This window comes from Salvia splendens, chromosome 16 (genome assembly GCF_004379255.2).
Source record: "Salvia splendens isolate huo1 chromosome 16, SspV2, whole genome shotgun sequence".
Classification (NCBI taxonomy): Eukaryota; Viridiplantae; Streptophyta; class Magnoliopsida; order Lamiales; family Lamiaceae; genus Salvia; species Salvia splendens.
The window spans coordinates 27303997-27311446 of record NC_056047.1 but is presented as its reverse complement, the minus strand read 5'-3'; the positions used below and the strand labels follow the sequence as shown (position 1 = coordinate 27311446).

The 7450-nt window shown below is 38.5% G+C and overlaps 1 long non-coding RNA gene across 1 annotated transcript; it reads left to right on the top strand.

Annotated features, from left to right (window-relative positions):
• The first annotated feature begins 1132 nt into the window (after positions 1-1132).
• LOC121771637 lies at positions 1133-3179 on the top strand. Its single transcript, XR_006044179.1, has 2 exons — positions 1133-2114; positions 2205-3179. It is a non-coding gene; the product is annotated as an uncharacterized LOC121771637 (long non-coding RNA).
• The last annotated feature ends 4271 nt before the right edge of the window (positions 3180-7450 follow it).

The following is a 7450-nucleotide window of genomic DNA, read 5'->3' as shown; positions in this document are numbered from 1 at the left end:
AGAGAAGAATAAACTAAGGAGAAGATTTATCACTCTGTCACGACCGCATTTTCTAAGGATAGAAAACACGGTTGATCGCGACTAGGGGAGGATTAAAGAAGCGGGGAAGAAAGGGGAAAACACAAATCGACCATAGCTCGAAACAAATGGGAATAACTCGAAATAAAATCAGAGTTTTGAACAAAATAGACTTGAGTCTTTTAAGATGCACAACGGAAGCAAATGAACGCGGTTCCATGTATGAAGACATGAACCTCCGAGAGTCAAAATCTGACTGAATTAAGTATCTTGTCTCAATAGCACTTCCTCCACTACTTCGCTGCTCAACCTGCACATTTAGAAATATATGCAGGGCTGAGTACAAAAAGTACTCAGTGAACACATTGCCAAAAATTACACATATACATTTGAAAATATTGTCAAGCCATCATCACAGTAACACTCGGGGGTGTTATTGAAAAGGCCCGAGCTTACTAAAAATATCACATTGGGTTGCAACCCCTTTTTCCCGGTACTTTAGCCATATCTGATCACATTGTGCCGCTGAGATGGTGTTCTCATACGGTCACCTTCCCTGCCCAACACGTCAGAGGTATCCTTGTGCCTGGAAGGTGGCCACCTTCCACGGTCACCTTCTCTGCCGTTCACGGCCAGAGGTTCCAAGTAGGGACACCACCCTACCCGGACTAAAAATCGAATCGATTCACATATTTCATCATTCATAATTCACTTGGCCGTAGCCAACAGATAGGCATCATAACAAAACATTTGTGGCAAGACAACATCATTAAAATCACGAACATATGTTCGTGTTTTCATAAAATACGATTTGTATTTTAGTATAAGAAAGCTCACCTTGATCGTTTAGTTCCCTTAACTTGAATCTTTCGTTCCGACTCCACCCTTAACTCACGGAGATAGCCCTTTTGAAAACAAACAACGTACTTAATAGAAATTCACATACTTATAGAAATGCATGCCCCTACTTTATTTCTTTTATCATTTGCTCACCGTTAGAAAATTTTAGAAACTTGCATATTAATTAAATTGGGAAATTTAATTAATAGCACTTCTTTATTAAACTTAATTATTTATGTGACCTGAGAACGTCGTCTCCCTCTTTCTTTCCATTTCCTTAGCGGCCGCCCGAGGCGTCGCGGGGCGATGCCGGCCGGCCGCTTACGCCCATAATTCCTCCGTTAGCTCCTCGTATTTTTCCATCATAAACTCGAACAAAAATCCCAAAATTTATTTAGCACGTAATTGAATTATCGCGACTATTTCCCTTTGTTAAGAAAAATTATATGTTTTCTGGACTTGGGATAAATTATTCATACTTCAATATTATTTCAAAATTAATTAAATAATTCCCCACAGTTAATTTAATTATCAACACAAATATTTATTTAATTATAGGTCCAAACTAAAATTAGTGTTCTATACCTTACTAATTATTCTACAAAAACTATAACAACTTGGATCATAACAAAACATTTTATCTTACTTAACCATTTTGATCTAAGCCCATAATTAATTAAAATAAAATTTGGGCTTCCTTCTACTATACACTGAAGTCCCAAATATTTAACAACAGTTGGGCTTGAATTTTAAAAAATTTCGCCTGGCCCAATTGATCAAATCCTGAGTCCAAATAAGAAACCCCCATTCAAATAGCCTATGTCTTCTTTTTCCTCCCTCATTCACCAAAAATGCACAGCCTCCCCCTTTCACCTTCCTCACTGCCGCCGCACACCATACTCACCGCCGCCGCCAGTCGTCGCCATCCTCGGCGCCACCGCCCGCCGCCGACTCCTCTCTCTTCTCCCCCCTCTCTCTCTTCTCTCTCTCGGCTATGCTCACGCTGCCGCCACCGCCGTTTCTGTTGTACGAGCGGCGGCTCGCCGTCGCGGCCCTCCACCTCCCTCTCTCGATTTCCACCGTCATCACATCACCGCTGCTCCACCACCTCAGCCCCCCCTTTCTCCCGAATCTGCCGCCGCCGCCGCTGTGCATGCACAGGCGGCGGCCCCGCCGCTTCTTCTACACGCCTCGCGCTGCCGGAGCAGCTCCCCGAAGCCACCACAGTCGCCGCCTCCTCGCCGGATTTCCGAAAGGTGAGGATTGATTTATTGTTCTTCCCATTTTTTTCAATTTCTAAGAATTTATAATCTTAGATCTAAAGTTTTGGAATTTAATTTGTGAAGGTTGTGAAATTAGTGACGTATCGGGGTGTGGGGCTGTCCTCGTCGTCTCCCGGCTGCCAAATACCCATTGCCGGAAATCCGGCAGATTCTTATTCTAGAGATAAGTTCCTAAATTGTGCTTACTGTAGTTGTAGAACTTATGTTATCTATTTTATGAATTAGATGAATTTGAACAAATGTCTAGCTACTAAAAGGACTTGATGGTAAAATCATGTTGAACTTCTGTTTGTTGTTAATTTCAGTTAGGCTGATTCTATTTTCAAATTATACATGCATGCTTGTACCTATACGAAGGAAAAGAAAGGCTTCAGTTTTACCTTGGGAATAAAGTGATGATGGATTGTTGGGTTGGACTCCATAATTTTCTGCACTGCAATATCCCATCTCTTGCTCCTAATCTCCCATTCGAAATATGTGTGTGTAGAGAAGTTTTGGGATGTTTGATAGTGATGGGTACTTGAAAGTGCAAATACGTGGGGGAGGGGGGGGGGATTTATATACTTGTTCATTTGCAAGTTGCTATGCAAGTTGTGGGGAGTTTAAACTTGGGGAAGGTTTAACATGGGGAAGGTTTACATGGGGAAGGTTTAAACTTGGGGAAGTTTACTGCCTAAAATCTTTTCAAAGATTGTGTTTGGATTTGGGATAAATCTCATCCGTCTATTAATTCTACTCATTTCTACTATTGGATTTCATTTGATTTTTCCTAAGTATATACATGTAGATTTCATTTATAACTAATGTATCTCACTCTCTCTAACTTTCTTCTTATGTAGGAAAGAAAATCTCTATGTAGGGAACATGGGTGATACATCGGGCTTCCTTGGAAAATACTACAACCATCGAACTGGTTATTCGACACTCGCACATTTCTCCCCAATTGATTTAGATTAGGATTCGATAAATTGGTATCAGTAGACTTTTTCGAACTTCCGATGGATATGTCGGACATTAACAACTTTTATTTTGGATTTATTCTGTAAATATTCATCGAAAATAATTGCTAAATAACGCACAAAAGTTATAAGTTGCCTTGAAAAAAAAATCTCAATATTAGCTGCACCGTGCTTTTATTTGATCTCGATAAAACTCCTTATAAAATTTTGGGTTGTTACATTCTACCCTCCTTAAAAGAAATTTCGTCCCGAAATTTAGGAAGTATTTAGACAAAAAGCTTGGGATATTGCTCCTTCATTTTCTCTTCTAGCTCTCACACTGCCTCTTCATGTCCGTGTATTTTTTTTTTTTTTTTTGGCGTTTTCTTCAGTGGTCAATGTCTTGCCTCCCATGAGGGTCTCACGCGAGGAAATTTAGAGGTGGTCTAACGGTTTTAACTTTGATAGGAACCGAATTTGGGATTCACAGAGAATCATCCGAATCGTCCTTGCTTTGGGTAGGCTCCAAGGTAGTCATGGAAATAAAACGATTATAATTATTTCAATTACGTGAGTGTTTGGTTCACCACAAACTTTCACCAGTAGCTTGCAACAAAGGTTTTATGAAGTACAAAGACTAGGCTCAATTGGGCTCATTATGCTCACCCCCAAAAAAGAAAAGATACAATTTCAAAGGGCTTGAGCTATACCCATAGAGCTTGAGAATTTTATTGTGGGAAGAGCTTGCCAAATGGAATAAATTGCGAAAGTGAGGGTATGATGAATAGAATATAGATGTCAACAATAGGTTGCCAATAATATAATCAAAATGAACAATCAAGTAGAAAAGTTTCAAATATCCCCAAATGATAACAGGAAGACCTGAGATGGTTGGTTACAAATGGATTTGAAAAGAATAGGAAAAATAAACAATTGCATTTTGCTCGACAACACTGTGATAGATGATCATATCAACGCAATTTTAGAGTTTATAAGCAATTCAGGGAAACTAACTAATAAAGAGGGCAATAAGAGGAGACTAGCCAAGGGAAAAGCAATGTGCCAGCTTTAAATATGGAGCTTGTAGAAAAGCTCAAATCAAGAGACAACAGTCATATTTGAATTCAGAAGATGAAAGTACTCATGTAAAACAAAGAGCTTGTCAATGAGTATGTCTGAAAACACAGGGGGTCAAATTATAAGGTTTAAGGTCTCAACAGATGGCTGCTCCAATATAGTAAGACTGAAAATGATTGGGCTCAAGTGGATTTGAGAAAGAAGAATAACAATGAACTACCCTTTTGGGTCAACAACATCGTGATACTATATCACGTTAACGAATTCACAAAGTTTATAACCAAGTCAAGGAAATTAATTAGTAGAGAAGACAACCAGAGCAAACTAGTTCGGGAAGAAAGCAAATTACTTTAGACTTGGACTTGCTAAAGAGCTCAAAGCATGATGGAATAATTATAGTGGGATTAAGAAGAGGTGACTATCCTTTATAAATTAATGAGTGTCAGCAAGCACTTTTGAAAACACTAAAGGTCTACTAATAATCTTTGAAGAATATTATCATTGAAGAGACAATAGTTTAGGGAAACATGTTCATTCTGAAGGCTATAAATAAAACAGCTCTGAGTATAGGAGTTCGGTGGCAGGAATTCAGAGAGCCAAAATATTGCTTTTATACAGATCGAGTAAAGAAGGACCGTAGTCACTGGAGGTTATCAGAAAACATGAGGGGGCAAGCTCAAAACTGAAAGTGATTCACAACCCTGACATAGAAGAGGGAAAATAATGGCACATTACCTTGCAAAAGAAGTCATTTAATATCTTAATTCAACAAAAAGTATTTTGATCAAGGGGGATGCGAGAAAATGAAGTTCATGGGAATCCAAGTAAGCATTGCTGATGAATCTTCCTGGTTAACTAAAATGGTGGTACTCCCTGGTTTAACTCTTTATAGAGAATGGTAAAAGAGTTATGGGAAACTTTGGTCACAAGCTACTTTCACCTTACGATCACGTCTGATGACCATATGTGGGAATTATGACTCCTTGGTACTCTCGGTTCGTCAGAACGCTCATCCTCGTACCACGCCATTTCTGTATACTTATTATTGTAAAGCTAGATTCTTTGTATACATTGTAACCATATTCTCTTGCTATGTGTGTGTACATCGCTTAGTTGGATCAAGGGTATGATCCTTTGGAGTGATTGGATTGTCAAGAAGGACAATGGCTAACCCAGATTATTCATGTCATTGGGCCGTAGAGAATAACATATAACCCCTACCATCTTTCTAGAAACATCGTTTTGTTTTGTTTATTCCGGATTGCTTTTCTCGTGACGAAGTTTCTTTCTTATCGCGTACTTTCTTTTCGTCGCTCGGGAAAGCGAGAAATGTTCATACTGTACTTCTAAGTTCGAGTTTATATTGTGTTCTAGAAGGTATGCATATCTAAGTATTCTAAGTTCTTGGAAATTTCGATTTCCCCATTCTAGCAACATGATTCAATGACTACTCAAAAAGAGGTATCATTTCACAAACTCAAAAAGAGACATCATTTCAACAATTGGTACCAGACTCGTATACTTTATACTTTCATATTTCAGTACCTTTTTCCATTTAGGAAAGTTACTTCTTTTATTCATACTTTCACAATCTTTAGCCAAGAAAAGACATACTAACTCTTTCTTTAAGCACGCTACCAAATCAGAAAACATAAACTCTTTCTTTAAACTTAGAGTTTTCATCTATTCACTCAATTTAACTGCATGAGTTATTTCTTCATTTCAAACATTCAAACATCTTGACTTTCTTTTGAAAAAGAACAAGTTACCTTTTCCCTCATTGAGCGCGATTGGTGGGAGTGCTAAGAGCATTTTCATTGATTAGACAGTCTAGTGGAACAAGGATAGACCAAAGATTTTCAAAGAAGACTCTCGGGTTCAGAGCGAGAAAGAATGCTCTGATACCACTCTGTCACGACCGCATTTTCTAAGGATAGAAAACACGGTTGATCGCGACTAGGGGAGGATTAAAGAAGCGGAGAAGAAAGGGGAAAACAACACAATTCGACCATAGCTCGAAACAAACGGAAATAGCTCGAATTACAATCAGAGTTTTGAACAAAATAGACTTGAGTCTTTTAAGATGCACAACGGAAGCAAATGAACGCGGTTCCATGTATGAAGACATGAACCTCCGAGAGTCAAAATCTGACTGAATTAAATGTCTTGTCTCAATAGCACTTCCTCCACCACTTCGCTGCTCAACCTGCACATTTAGAAATATATGCAGGGCTGAGTACAAAAAGTACTCAGTGAACACATTCCCGAAGAATACACATATACATTTGAAAATATTGTCAAGCCATCATCACAGTAACACTCGGGGTGTTGTTGAAAAGACCCGAGCTTACTAAAAATATCACATTGGGTTGCAACCCCTTTTTCCTGTACTTAGCCATATCTGATCACATTGTGCCGTTGAGATGGTGTTCTCACAAGGTCACCTTCCCTGCCCATCATGTCAGAGGTTTCAATGTACCGGGAAGGTGGCCACCTTCCACGGTCATCTTCTCTGCCGTTCACGGTCAGAGGTTCCAAGTAGGGACACCACCCTACTAGGACTCAAAATCGAATCGATTCACATATATCATCTTTCATAATTCACTTGGCCTTAGCCAAACAGATAGGCATCATACACAAAACATTTATGGCAAGACAACATCTTTAAAACATCCACGAACATGTGTTTGTGTTTTCACAAAATACGATTTGTATTTTAGTATAAGAAAGCTCACCTTGATCGTTTAGATTCCTTAACTTGAATCTTTCGTTCCGACTTTACTTGCGAAAGCACCCTTTTTTAAAAAAACACAATACAATAATACACTAACTAGACTCAAGGACAAAACTACTTAAATTAGAATGCATGCACCCTCATTAAAGTCTTTTATCTCGTTTCTCGATTTTCGCGTATTTTTTATTATTCAGCGGCCGCCCAAGGCGTCGCGGGGCGATGTCGGTCGGCCGCTTACGCCCATAATTCCTCCGTTAGCTCCTCGTATTTTTCCATCATAATATTGAACAAAAATCCCAAAATTTATTTAAGCGCATAATTGAATTATCGCAACTATTTCCCTTTGTTAAGAAAAATTATATGTTTTTCGGACTTGGGAAAAATTATTCATACTTCAAAATTATTTCGAAAATAATTAAATAACTCCTAAAAAAAATTTATTTAATCCCATGATTAACTTATCGTAATAATTTCCCACCGAGAATTTATATTTATTTCTGCCTTGGAAATATCCTAAAATTAATTAATACAATTCTCCACAATTAATTCAATTATCAACC